This window comes from Macaca nemestrina, chromosome 4 (assembly GCF_043159975.1).
Source record: "Macaca nemestrina isolate mMacNem1 chromosome 4, mMacNem.hap1, whole genome shotgun sequence".
Classification (NCBI taxonomy): Eukaryota; Metazoa; Chordata; class Mammalia; order Primates; family Cercopithecidae; genus Macaca; species Macaca nemestrina.
This window is the reverse complement of record NC_092128.1, coordinates 27,829,607-27,844,651: the sequence shown is the minus strand read 5'-3', so window position 1 is coordinate 27,844,651 and position 15,045 is coordinate 27,829,607. Positions and strand designations below refer to the sequence as shown.

Here is a 15,045-nt window from a genome sequence, read left to right as displayed (position 1 = left end):
CACCTCAGCCTCCCAAGTAGCTGGGACTACAGGCATGCACCACCACAGCTGGCTAATTTTTGTATTTTTTGTAGAATCAGGGTTTCATCATGTTGCTCAGGCTGGTCTGGAACTCCTGGGCTCAAGCTGTCTGCCCGCCTTGGCCTCCCAAAAATGCTGGGATAATAGGCGTGAGCCATTGTGCCCGGCTGAGAAGGCCTTTTCATTTCAGCTCTCTCCAGAGGTAACCAATCTGTTGAAGACTGTGAGCGTCCTTCCCACATGTTTTTATAGTTTTACTACACAATAGGCAAGTTTTGCATGTTTAAACCTGCATATAAATAGTGTACATATTTTTTTCTGTAGCTTTTTTTCTCAATATTATGATTTTGAGATTTATCTGTGGTACTTGTAGAATGAATCCATTCTATAAAACATAATAATATTATATTATATAGTACTGCAATGTAGTGCTCCACTGTGTAAATGTTCTAGAATCTATCTATTCTCCTGTGGGTGGATATTTGTTATGGCCAGTTTTTTGCTATTCCAAATCATGATATAAATCATGCCCTGGTGTACGTCTCCTTGAACACGTGTGTGAGAGTTCTAGGGAACATATCTAGAACAAAAATTGCTAGGGAATCGGATATGCGCACTTCCAACTTGACTAGATTGCCTTCCAGCCTACTGTCCACAGTAGCTGAACCAATTGTTATATATCTCATCAATGATATATGAGAATTTGTCTTGTCCCACATTCTAACCAACGCTGTCAAGATTTTTAAAAATACACATATCTGGGCCCTATTTTCATAGATTCTGATAGATTCACTCTGGAGTGTGGTTTGAAATAGGCTACAGGTGGTTCTAAAACACAAATAAAGTTAAGTCTGCTCCAAGTATGCATGAGTATATAATCTAATATATTGATATGTGAATTGTCACCCTGAGGCCACTCTGGTGCTCTGTTGGTAGCATCTATGTTGACTGGATTTAGATGTTTGAGGAAAGGGTGGGGAAGTACCACTGCCCAACATACAGATACACTTTGAATAAAAAAGCGGTCTGTGATTTACCAGTGCACTGGACTGTAGTTGATCTAAAGCCCTGCCTTTGCCAGCTAGGTGAATAGGGGTGGGCCCTTTTTGAATGCTGCCTTCCCTCTTACCGGGTGTGTGGCTGGGTATCAGCTGTCAGGGCTTGCATACGTGCGGTCGCTTAGGGCAAGGTGCCTGTCAGTGATGTCTGCCAGCCCACTGGGTGGTGTCACTGTGTGGAGCATTTGTGGCTTTTTCAAAGCCCTGAGGAATCTGAGAAGCAAGTGAGGGGAATGATGCATGAAAACAAAAGGCAGTGGAAAGAGTGACCAGCCAGCAGGCTCCAGCAGGCTAGAACGCGCTGTCCTTGTTATTACTGCTTCAGGAAAATGCTGCCAGCTTCCTGGCAGGGCCTGGAAGGTAGAGGCTTCTTGGGAAAACAAGGACAAGTGATGCATACTCTGAGGCTGAGATTCCGGTTCCCCAGCCTCCCCACTTTTCCAGTGGAAGCTGCAGGGTGAGGATGGGGAACCGTTTGCTCCTTGGTGGGTTTGGCCAGTCTTTCATTCTCTCCTGGCTGCTGTCCTAAGAGTCTTTTCTCCTTTTTTCCACTCATCAGCAGCACAGCTCTAGTCTCAGAGGCCCAGCAGGGCTGGCCTGGGAGGGAAGCTAGGCGGTGCCCTAGACTGAGCTGTTCCCCGAGGAGTGATGTGAAGGTCAGCCTAGGGGAGGAAAAAGGGCCTCAGCCATAATTCCCATTCAAGGAGTGTTTGCCAAAGATGAACCTCCTGGTGTGGGGCAATGAGACACGGGATGCGCTCATATCTTGTCCACTTTCCCCCTGGTACCGCATTCACAGGATAGCCTAACCCAATTTTCCAAAATGAGGTAGAAGCTCAGCAAAGGTAAGCGTTTCCGTGTTAACTTATTATCGGATGGATGTTAGTACCTGTCGTAATTGGACTTGCCACAAGTCAACTTCTATTTTCCCTCCTGACAATCACCTTTCTTTGGCATATAAAATACATGGATGCAAAATTAGGGAAGAAGTCAGCATTCTTTTCTTCTCTTAAAAAGTAGCGATGAAGATAATGAATAAAAATAGGCCTCTGTAGATACGATAGGGCTGAGCTGAGGGTGTGGTTTGCTTGGCAACAGCTCAGGCAAAGCTATTTCTCTTGGTCCTGGAATGCCCTTGACTTCACCTCTGCCTGATGCAGTCTTAAGAGACCAGCTTGAATGTGAGGTATTTTTGGTGAAACTCCCATCAATAGTTAGTCATTCCCTTTTTTTCTGGCCCCATAGCATTTTGCTCTTATAAAAACCATTCATCATATTGCGTGACAATTACTGACTTGGGATCATGCCTTATTCTCTGCGTGTGTTTCCTCAGCATCTATGGACTTTTTTTTTGAGACACATTTTCACTCTGTTGCCCAGGCTGGAGTGCAGTGGTGCCATCTCAGCTCACTGCAACCTTCGTCTCCCAGGTTCAAGCGATTCTCGTGCCCTCCGCCTCCCAAAAAGCTGCGATTACAGGCATGCGCTACCATGCTGGGCTAATTTTTGTATTTTTAGTAGAGACAGGATTTCGCCATGTTGGCCAGGCTGGTCTCGAACTCCTGATCTCAAGTGATATGTCTGCCTCGGCCTCTCAAAGTGCTAGGATTACAGGTGTGAGCCACTGTGCCCGGCCAATGGACTATATTTGAACATAGTAGTTCTTTGATGAATGTTTATTGAATGAATGAAAGTTCCTAAGAAGATATCAGTCCTCAGCTCTTATATTTTCTGAATTATCCCCTGCCTTTTCCTTTGTGGGGTGATCTGCAAGCAGTTTCATCTGCACGTGGATTGGAGAACATACTAAAAGTAAATGTAGGTTTGTCTTTTTTTTCCTCCTCCAAGGAATTGCCTCAGTAGGAATGGGTGTTTCAGATATATCATTCTGTTACAGGTACAAAAAGTTGTTTCCAGGAAACACTGCCATCATTATCTCTGAGAGGCAAGTCAGTAGAAATTGTTATTTTCCATTTACAGATGGACAAATGGAAGCTTTCTTTCTCGTTTACCAATTACAGAATGTCCATTCCATTTAAAGTATTGTGCTAAGATTTTTATGGGCTACAAAGATGTACAAGACAGGTTCTTGTTTCAAATAAGAATGTCATAATCTTATTTGGATAAAATAATATTTGTATAACAAAAGAGCTATAACTCAGGAGCATGTAGTTTGAAGCATACGAGCGATCCCAAAAGGAGTCCCAGTGGGCCAGGCACAGTGGCTCACACCTGTAATCCCAGCACTTCGGAAGGCGAAGGTGGGTGGATGGCTTGAGGCCAGGAGTTTGAGACCAGCCTGGGACACATAACAAGGCCCCATATATACTTTTTAAAAAATTAGCTGGAAGTAGCCAGGCGCGGTGGCTCACGCCTGTAATCCCAGCACTTTGGGAGGCCGAGGCAGGTGAATCATGAGGTCAGGAGATTGAGACCATCCTGGCTAACATGGTGAAACCCTGTCTCTACTAAAAATACAAAAAAATTAGCCGGGCATGGTGTTGGGCTCCTGTAGTCCCAGTTACTTGGGAGACTGAGGCAGGAGAATGGCATGAACCCAGGAGGTGGAGCTTGCAGTGAGCCGAGATTGCACCACTGCACTCCAGCCTGGGTGACAGAGCGAGACTCCATCTCAAAAAAAAAAAAGACTGGAAGTGGTGGTGCACACCTGTGGACCCAGCTACTTGGGAGGCTAAGATGGGAGGATCGATTGAGCCCTAAAGATCAAGGCTGCAGTGAGCCACAATTGTGCCATTGCACTCCAATCTGGGTAAGAGAGTGAAATGAAACCCTGTCTCAAAAAAAAAAAAAAGTACCAAAGGGAATATAAAAGGCAGGCAAAAGAATGTCTAGCTAAAGTGATCAAGTATATCATCCTGTCCCATCTGAGATGAATAGGTTTTGTGCTGGTTATTCTCCATCTGGCCCCTGTACTGGTTTTCTGTGACTGCTGTAACAAATTACTACAAACTGGGTAGGTTAAAACAACAGAATTTTATTTTCTCACAGTTCCGGAGGCCAGAAGTCTGAAATCAAGTGTTGACAGGGCCACACTCCTGAAAGCTCTGGGGGAGAATCTGTTCCTTGCTTCTTCCAGCGTCTGCAGGCCCCAGGCTTTCCTTGGCTTGTGGCCACTCCTCTGAGGTCACATTGCCTCCTCCTTTTATCTCTTAAAGTTTCTTATTCTCTCTTATAAGGATACATGTGATTGCATTTACGGCCCGCCACAGTGATCTAGGATAAGCTCCTCCTCTGAAGCTCCTGAACTTAGTCACATCTTTTGCCATGTAATGTAATATTCCCAGGTTCCAGAGATTAGGCTGTGGGCATGTTTTGGCGGGGGAGGGGAGGAGAATATCATTCAGCCCATTGTAGCCCTGAAATGGTTAGGCTTTGTGTCCCCACCCAAATCTCATCTTGAATTTTAATCCCCATAATCCCCACATGTCTAGGGAAAGACCAGTGGGAGGAGATTGGATCATGGGGGAGGTTTCCTCCATGCTGTTCTCATGATAGTGAGTTCTCATGAGATCTGATGGTTTTATAAGGGGCTCTTCCCCCTTTGCTCTCACTCTTCTCTCTCCTGCCACCATGTGAAGAAGGTCCTTGTTTCCCCTTTGCCTTCCGCCATGATTGTAAGTTTCCTGAGGCCTCCCCAGCCATGTGGAACTGTGAGTCAATTAAACCTCTTTCCTTTATAAATTGCTCAGGCTCCAGTAGTATCTTTAAATTATAGCAGTGTGAGAATGGACTAATACAAGCCCCATGTCCTTCTCTGCCACACTCTATTCCTGACAAGGATGTTACGCCACAGATGTTATCCCCTGGGAGCCAATGCCCTCTGGCTTACTGTTGGGTTTGTCCAATGGAAGGCATCAGCAAGTATCAGAGGGTAGGAGGAAAAAGAGGTTGAGATATTTCTTCTCCTTTCCTCCCTGCTTTAGCACCACGGGTTTGGCATTAGGTATGCCCCTTCACAGTTATAGCTCTTTCTGCACTCTGATGAACTATTTCTCTTCAGGCCTGGACTTCTACTGTTACTCGACCTTGGGTGCCTCAGTATCCTCTGAAGTTCCCGCCACCCTCCCTACATCCTTGTAAATATCAATTTCATCAAATGATTTTCAAAATCCCAGCAGAACGTGCCTTCAGTTTCCTGCCATGATCTTGAGTGATAGAGATTCCAAGAAGCAAAAATTTAATTTTCAGAACAGAGAGATATACTCAGATTACCTCGATCTAAGCTTAAGACTAATATAAGCCCCATGTCCTTCTCTGCCACGCGCTGGCAACGACGAGTGGGAAGGTGATTCAGCACACAGTGCCGCCCTAGCAACTGGGTTATCTTGTGGGCTCTTCGGTAGTCAGTATCTGTTGCTTTGCACTCTAATTATCTGCTAGTATTGTGACTCTCCGCTGCCCTTGCTACTCAGTACTTTCTATTCTTTTCTCATCTCACAGCTTCTATTGCTGCATGCTTTTTGCTGCCACATGACCTCAGCTTTCTTCCTTCTCTCTCTGTATCTTTTAGTTTCTGCTCATTTCTAACTGCTGACTCGCTCTCTGTATTTCATATTCAACTCAACAAAAGAATCTGCCTGGTTTGGCTGTTCACCATCAAGTGCAGGTGGTTAGGCAGAGCCTTCTTTAAAAAAAAATATATATATATAATATATATATATATTTATATATATTATACATATTTTTCTGTTAAAACAACAGAATTTTATTGTCTCACAGTTTTGGAGGCCAGAAGTCTGAAATTAAGTATTGACAGGGCCACACTCCTTTATAAGGGGGAAGAGCCCCTTATAAAACCATTAGATCTCATGAGAACTCACTATCACGAGAACAGCATGGAGGAAACCTCCCCCATGATCCAATCTCCTCCCACTGGTCTGTCCCTAGACATGTGGGGATTATGGGGATTAAAAAAATATATATATATATATATATTTATATATATATATATTTTATATATATATATATATATTTTTTTTTTAAGGTAGATATAAATGGGGATCTCACTGTGTTGCCCAGGCTAGTCTTAAACTCCTGGGCTCAGGCAATCCTTCCACTTCGGCCTCCCAAAGTGCTGGTATTACAGGCATGTGCCATCATGCCCGGCTGGCAAAGCCTTCTTGACAAACCATCTCATGAACATAGGTCTGATGCCCTAGATCAGGTGTGCCCACCCCTGGCCTAAATGGCTTTGTTTGGAATGGCAGAATAAATTGATAAGTAATTTGGTGTCCTGTCTATTAGAAACCTAGAAGGGGGTTTATGGGTGTGGCAGACATGATGACATTTGCAGGAAGTGGGGAAGGATGATTATTAAAACCTGCAAGTAGCCAGGTGTGGTGGCTCACGCCTGTGGTCCTAACACTTTGGGAGACCAAGGTGGGAGGATGCCTTGAGGCCAGGAGTTTGAGACTAGCCTGGCCAACATAGCGAGACCTCATCTCTACAAAAAATAAAAACAACCCCAACCCCAAATCCTTACCAATGGACTCTAATAAGCTACAGGATCTAGTTCCCACTTATTTCTTATCTCTTCCTACCAGGAAGCAGCACAGCATACTTTAGAACTTAACAGCATGCGTCACTAGAGAGAGACCACCCGAGTCCCAATCCTAACTCTATCACATGACTGCTGTGTCATTTGGGGGCAGTTATTTAACTTTCCAGTTTCCTCATCTGGAAAAGATAAAATCGGTATCTACTTCATAGACTTGCTGGGAGAATTAGTTAATATCTTTCATGTGCTTCAAATAATGCTACTAGTAAGGGCTATTTAAGTGTTTGTTAGGTAGATAAAATATTTCCCCCCATTCACTACATTCCAGCCACACTGGCCTCATTGCTGCACCTCCAGCAGGCCAAGCACACTTCTGACCAAGGGCCTTTTTGTTTGTGGTTCTTCTAGGGGGACACATAACTAATTTCCTTACCTCTTTCTATTCTTTGCCCAAATATTATCTTTTAAATGATGACAATGCTATTTAAAATTGCAATCCTCAGCCAGGTACAGTGGCTCGCACCTGTAATTCCAGCATTTTGGGAGGCCGAGGCAGGTGGGTTACTTGAGGTCAGGAGTTCGAGACCAGCCTGACCAACATGGTGAAACCCCATCTCTACTAAAAATACAAAATTAGCCAGGCATGGTGGTGGGTGCCTGTAATCCCAGCTACTTGGGAGGCTGAGGCAGAGAATTGCTTGAATCTGGGAGGTAGAGGTTGCAGTGAGCCGAGATTGCACCACTGCACTCCAGCCTGGGCAACAAGAGTAAAATTCCATCTCAAACAATAAATAAATAGAAATGAAATTGCAATCCTCTGTACACCCCTGCTTTATTTTTCTCATTATCACTTATCTACTTCTAATACTCTATGTAATTTGCAAATTTGTTTTTCACCTCTCTCTCCCAACTAAAGGGTAAGCAAGGGCAGGGCTGTTGTTTCATTCTCTGATGTATCCCAGGTGCCTGGAACATTGCATGGGACGTAATTGGCACTCATGCTCTTTGTGGAATGAATTAACAAACTGTATTCAGGTAAACAAAGTTGGACTCTATTTTGAAGACTGATTTCTAAATGAGCTTCCTATGGTGCATGTGCAATGCCAAAGATTTTCCCAAAAGTTGTTCTTTTAAGTTGAATAGAGATGATCTCCCTTCCACAATATTGTTTAATAGACTGATTAGCCAACTGTCTTTTCTCCCCAAAGGTATTTAAAGGTAAACTTTAGCTGAAACTTAGGTCAACTTCTCTTTAATTTCTAGTGAGCATACTTTGAATTAATGAGATAGACAAACTCCTAATTAATTGGTAGACTCTGTAGCACTGTGATTTATCCAACATGAGCTAAAAGCTACAGCCTATCATCAGGATATGGAAAGACGAGAACCAATAACACCCATTCTAGGTCAGATAAGTTGCTAGGCTTAAATCTGTGAGGCAAATATCATCATCACCATAGTACAGATAAACAAACCAAGGCCCCAAATCACATCCCTAATAGGTAATAGAGCCAGGATGCAAACCATCAGTTTCCAAAATCCATGCTTTTCCTCATATCTCATTTTATTTTTTAAAATTTATTTATTTGAGACAGAGTCTTACCCTGTCGCCGAGGTTAGAGTGCAGTGGCGTGATCTTGGCTCACTGCAACCTCCGCCTCACAGGTTCAAGCAATTCTCCTGCCTCAGCCTTACAAGTAGCTGGGATTACAGGCATGTGCCACCACACCTGGCTAATTTTTGTATTTTTAGTAGAGATGGGGTTTCATCACGTTAGCCAGGCTGGTCTCTAACTCTTGACCTCAGGTGATCCACCCGCTTAATACAAAATAATACAGCTTTCATTTTATTTAACATATATATAATGCAGAATGCAGCTTTCATCATGGCTGTACTTAGGAATGATGATGCGACTTTTGCCATGGGGAATAATCACTGCTGCTCCAGTTGGATGACAGTAATAGGGTCTACAGAGGTGAGTTAGTTGGAGTAGTCACATTAGAAAAAAAAGAGAGATTTAAATTTAAAAATAAAATTGAAAATAGGCCAGGCATGGCGGCTCACACCTGTAATCACGGCAGTTTGGGAGGACGAGGCGGGAGGATCTCTTGAGACCAGGAGTTCGACACCAGTCTGGGCCACATAGTGAGACCCCGCCTCTACAAAAGAAATTTTAAAAATTAGCCGGGTGTTGTGGCATGTGCCTTGAGTCCTAGCTATTCGGGGGGCCGAGGTGGGAGGATGGCTTGAGCACAGTAGTTTGAGGCAGTAGTGAGCTATGACCATGACACTGCACGCCAACCTGGACAACAGAGCCAGGCCCTGTCTAAAATAAGAATAATATAGAGTTGCTCTTACGGACTCTCAGTAGTCAAATTTGAGGCAAGCTGATCATGAAAATGTTGTTTGTATGGTTGTATAAAAATGATGGATTTTTGCAAAGCAAAAACCATGCATTCAAAGTGATTTAAAAACTTGGGGAAGGGAAGAAAGGAGGCGAGAATGCCAGCTAATAAATGTTGAGAAAATGATGATGCTTAAGAAAAACACTGTTGTGCAATCCCCAAGGATCATCTGTGGATGATAAAGCCATTAAGTGAAAGGTTAATGGATATTAGGGCTGGAATCATGTCCCCCAAAAAAGATATGTTGAAGTCCTAATCCCTAGCACCCCAGAATGTGCCCTTATTTGGAAACAGCGTTGTGGCAGAAATAATTAGCCAAGATGAAGTTATACTGGAGTAGGGTGGGCTCCTAATCCAATCTGACTGGTGTCCTTATAAGAAGACCAGGGAGAATGCCATGTGAAGATCAAGGCTGGCTTGAGGTGTTATAGCTGCAACCCAAGGAATGCCTAGGGCTACCAGAGGCTGGAATAGGCAAGGATTTTCCCCTGCAGGTTTCAGAGGGAGCATGGCCCTGCCAACACATTCTTTTCCTACTTCCAGCTTCCAGACAATACATTTCTGTTTTTTAAGCCACCCAATTTGTGAGTACTTTGTTACCATAGCTCCAGGAAACTAATGGGGAAAAGGATTGATACAGTACACTGAAGCATCATCCCACATATATAAAAGATAGAGCTCTCCAAAGGAGGGATTTGTTAGTTACCACTTAATCAAGTTTCAAGCTTTACTGCACTAATAGTGGGACAACCCGACATTGTATATCTCCCTATATGATGCAGTAAGAGGTACACAATATCACTTTGATAGACTGATTGCAATAGGAGGTTGAGTTTATTTCGCTACCACTTACCTCTGGGCTGGCTTTGTCACTTGCTTTTGCCAACATAATGCAGTTGAAGTGACAGAGTGCCAGTTGTAAACGTAGGCCTCAACAGAGGCATCTACACTCTTTCAGACCCTGCCTTTTCCATGAGAACACGCCAGGGCTAGCTTGCTAAGTGTGATAGGCTAATGGAACTGAGCCCAGTCATCCCAGCTGAGATCATCCCAGACTGACCAGCCCTTAGTCAACTTACCAAATGACTGGGATGCATGAATCGGTCCAGCCAAAATCAGCTGAGCCCAGTCCAGAGCAGCAGAACTACCTAGCCAATGGTTCTTAATATTATGCCACTGAATTTTGGGATAGCGTGTTATGCAGTAATAGCTAATGTTTATAGTCATCTATGTTGCATTTTTGCATTAGTTTAAATGCAAACTGATCATGAGGAAACAATCAGAAAAATGTATAGTGAGAGACGTTCTGCAAAACAACTGGACTAGATGCTACAAAAGAGTAAGTGCCGGCCGGGCACCGTGGCTCACACCTATGATTACAACACTTTGGAAGGCTGAGGTGGGAGGATCACCTGAGGCCAGGAATTCAAGATCAGCCTGGACAACATGGTGAGACCTCATCTCTACAAAAAATAAAAAAATTAGCTGGGTGTGTTGGTGTGCACCTGTAGTACCAGCTACTCCAGAGGCTGAAGCGAGAGGATCACTTGAGACCAGGAGTTTGAGGCTGCAGTGAACTATGATCATGCCACTGCTCTCTAGCCTGGGCAATAGAGTGAGACCCTGTCTCTAAATTAATTAATAATAATAAAAGTCAGTGTCATAAAAAGCAAATAAAGTAGGGAAATGGTTCTTGATAGACTAGAACAGGGTTTTTCAACTTAGGTACTAAATGACATTTTGGACTAGGTCATTCTTTGTTGTGGGGGGGGGCTGTCCTGTGAATTCAGGCTTTTTAGCAGGCATCCCTGGTCTCTAGATACTAGATATCAGTAGCACCCCCAGTCATGACAATCAACGATGTCTCCAAGCATTGCTAAAAGCGCACCTCAGGGCACTGGACTAGAGAAATGGAACCAAACGCAATGTATGGACCTTGTTAGTATCTTGGATCAAAGTCTATATAAAAGACATTTTGGGACAAATGAAGAAATCTGAATATGAACTTTAAAGATGTTATTATTGAATCATTGTTAATTTTCCCAGGCCTGAAAATGGAACTGTAGTAATGGAGGAGAATGCCCTTATTCTTAGGAGGTGTATGCTGAATTATTTTAACTGAATAACTGTAAAGTATTCAACTTACTTTCTAAATGCTTCAACGGTTAAAAATGTGTATTTACAGAAAGAGATAAAGCAAAAGTGAAAAAAATGTTAATAATTGGCGAATCTAGCTGAAGAGTACAGGCACATTCCTTGTACTATTCTTCAATCTTTGTGGATCTGAAAATTTTCAAAATAAAAAATTGGGGAAAGAGCAAGTTTATTGCATCTCTACTGCCTGGCTCTTCATTAATCTAATGTGATAGAAGGAGGAGGCCTGTTTTAAACACATCTGAGTGCTCATTTTGTGTTGCCTGGGAAATGAGCTAGCTCAAACCAGGTGTGGAGAGCTAGGGCTGAGGAAGGGGGCTTCTCCCAGCCTGAGAAACTGTACACAAGCTCATCTTCCCAAGGGACCACTGTCTTCCTTTCCCTTGTATAACATTCCACATGACCCAAAGTCTAGATGCTGGGCAGCTTGTGTGCGTTTCCCAGATCTCTCTGGTAAACAGCTGACAATAAATTCCAGGCTGCCTGGTGCCAAGATAATCTGATTATTCCTTTCATGATAAGGCTGCTCTCACACTTGCTACATACAAAAAAGAGACCCAAAGAGGGACAGAGTTCCCTTCCTTGGAACACAAACCATCTTGTGAGGCTAGCAGGTCACCGAGAGGACGATGGGAGGATGGGGTCCCTATGCCTTCCCTTTTCTTAGTGACTTTGCCTTTGTAAGTTTTCTCTTTCCACAGAAAAACCTAATTTCTTAACCTCTACCATGTGACAGGGAAATTCAAATCAAGCTCTGGTGCATTAAAATGGCAACTGCAAAGAGACCCGTCTTGCAAGAGAGCTAATTTTTATTTTTTTAATTTTAATTTTTGCTCTTTATTTTATTTTATTGTGTAAAGACAGAGTGTCACTATGTTGCCCAGGCTGGTCTCGAACTCCTGGGCTCAAGCAATCCTCCCACCTTGGTCTCTGAAAATGCTGGGATTATGGGCATGAGCCACCATGCCCAGCCAAAAGCTAACATTTAAAACATAGGCAGAACTCAGAAACCAAAAAGATAAATGCTGAAAATGCATTGTGTAAAACATTTAAAACCTTCATATGGTAAGAATAAAAATGACAACAAGAAGAAAACACCACAAATAGAGCCAAAGACAAATGACACAGTAGGAAAAGTTGCAATCCAACAGAAAAAGTGCTTATTTCTTTATTTTACTAAAAGATCTTACAGTTCTATAAGGGAAAAAATGAACAGAAAAAAACACATAAAGAATAGGAACAAATATTTCATACAAATAAGTATGGCAAAAAGCCGGGTGTGGTAGTTCATCCCTATAATCTCAACACTTTGGGAGGCCCAGGTGGGAGGATCACTTGAGCTTAGGAGTCTGATACCAGCCTGGGCAACATAGCAAGACTTCGTCTCTACTAAAAATAAAATCAATTAACTGGACATGGTGTTACCTGCCTGTAGTCCCAGCTTCAAGGGAGGCTGAGGCAGAAGAACTGCTTGAGCCTGGGAGATGGAGGCAGCAGTGAGTCATGCTTGTGCTACTGCACTCCAGTCTGGGTGACAGAGTAACGTCCTATCGAAAGAAAGAAAGAAAGAAAGAAAGGAAGGAAGGAAGGAAGGAAGGAAGGAAGGAAGGAAGGAAGGAAGGAAGGAAGGAAGGAAGGAAGGAAGGAAGGAAGGAAGGAAGGGAACACTTGAAAAAATACTTAGCTTCATTAGTGCTTAGGAAAATGCAGGTCACAACAATGTGATACCATTTTTACCTACGAGTGACAAAAATTTTTAAATTTAATAAAACTTAGTTTTGGCAAAGTTGCAGTGAAACTTACACTGTTGATGAATATAAAGGAACAATTTTTTTTTGGCGGTTACAATTTGGGAACATCTAACCCAATCCTAAATGTACATATATTTTGATCCAGCAATTTCATTGAAAGGAATTTATCCTACAGTAAGAGTCATACAAGTCCCCAGTGATATGTGTATAAGGACATTTCATCAGTTAGGCAACAAATAAATTTATGGCCCATCCAACAATTAAAGCATCTACATGTGCTATTATGGAAAAATTTCTGCTATATTACTAAATGAACGAAGCAAGGTATGGGATGCTATATATTATTTTCTCTGTGTAAAAATGCAGTCTATTTTATATATCCTAATATGGAAAAAATACACCAGAAATAATTAACAGCACTTGCCTTGTGATAAGAGTGGGAAGGAGATTTTTCCCTTCCATTTTAAACCAGTTTGAAGTTTCAATTTACAGTTGCCCCTTAAAGAACATGGGTTTGAATTGCATGGGTCCACTTGTATCTGGATTTTTTAAAACCAAACTCAGATTAAAAAATACAGTAGTTGGCTCACACCTGTAATCCTAATTACTCGGAGGGGAAGCTGAAGTGTGAGGATTGCTTGAGGTCAGGAGTTTGAGACCAGCATAGCAACATAGCAAGACCCCATCTCTTTATTTATTTTCATTTTTATGTATTTATTTATTTATTTTGAGATGAAGTCTCACTCTGTCACCCAGGCTGGAATGCAGTTGCATGATCTCAGCTCACTGCAGCCTCAACCTCCCAGGCTCAAGCGATCCTCCCACCTCAGCCTCCCAAGTAGCTGAGACCACAGATGGGTGCCACCATGCCCAGGTAATTTTTTTGTATTTTTGGTAGAGATGGAGTTTCACTATGTTGCCCAGGCTGATCTCGAACTCCTGGACTCAAGCCATCCACCTGCCTCAGCCTCCCAAAGTGCTGGGATTATAGGCATGAGCCACCGCACCTGGCCAAGACCTCATCTCTTAAAAAAATATATACAGGCCGGGCGTGGTGGCTCACGCCTGTAATCCCAGCACTTTGGGAGGCCAAGGAGGGCAGATCATGAGGTCAGGAGATTGAGACCAGGCTGGCTAACACAGTGAAACTCTGTCTCTACTAAAAACACAAAAAATTATCTGAGCGTGGTGGCAGGTGCCTGTAGTCCCAGCTACTCAGGAGGCTGAGGCAGGAGAATCGCTTGAACCTGGGAGGCGGAGCTTGCAGAGAGCCGAGATCGCGCCACTACACTCCAGCCTGGGTGACAGAGAGAGACTCCGTCTCAAAAAACAAACAAACATGTGTGTGTGTGTGTGTGTGTGTGTATGTGTGTGTGTGTGTGTCTGAGACACACACACACACACACACACACAGTATTTGCAGATGCAAAGCCCAAATATCCTGAGGGCTGATTCTTTGTATCTGCAGGTTCTATATGGCCAACTGTGGAGCTTGAATATGTATAGATTTTAGTATATAGGGGCCCTAGAACCACTCCCCCCAAGTCTACAGAGGGATGATTTTTTATGGTCATGTCTTACTTTTACAATGGAAAAAAATGCACAGATTGTGCCTTGAAACAACTTTCAAAATGTCAATCAGTGCTCCTTATGATAGTTTTGAAGACAAAATTTTAATTACTGAAATAGGACAAAGTTGTGTGCAGGGTAAATTGTTTTTAGCTGGAGATGCAAATATGCAAATGGTACTGATCCATTGCAACTGGAAGTGTGAATTTCAGAACCTAGGAAGATTGGATCAGAGCAGTTACCAGGTTCATCCTTGAAGCAGCTCAGGTTCAGCCTTCAGCCAGACTCTTATTGGAAAGCCCAGCAGGGGAATAATAATATAATAGGAAATTTTCTTTCTCCTTCTCTTTCTTTGCCTCTTTGTGGAATTTCTTCAGGAACATGCAAGTTAAAATATACACATGACTCAGAGGTACTGAGATACGAAAAAAATTTGCCAAGGTGCTTGGATGATTCTTCCTCTTTACAAATGCATCATATTTGTGCCTGGCTGGTCCTCTTTAAAGCACCCAAGGTATTAATCTGAGAGGACAGCCTCTATCAGGGGAACATTTTTTTGTTCTCAGTGA

The 15,045-nt window shown here is 42.9% G+C and overlaps 1 protein-coding gene across 2 annotated transcripts in view; it reads left to right on the top strand.

Annotated features, from left to right (window-relative positions):
• LOC105471375 (muskelin 1) overlaps positions 1-15,045 on the top strand; it is a 380,915-nt gene that overhangs the window by 174,808 nt on the left and 191,062 nt on the right. The gene's annotated exons all lie outside the window — the stretch shown is intronic.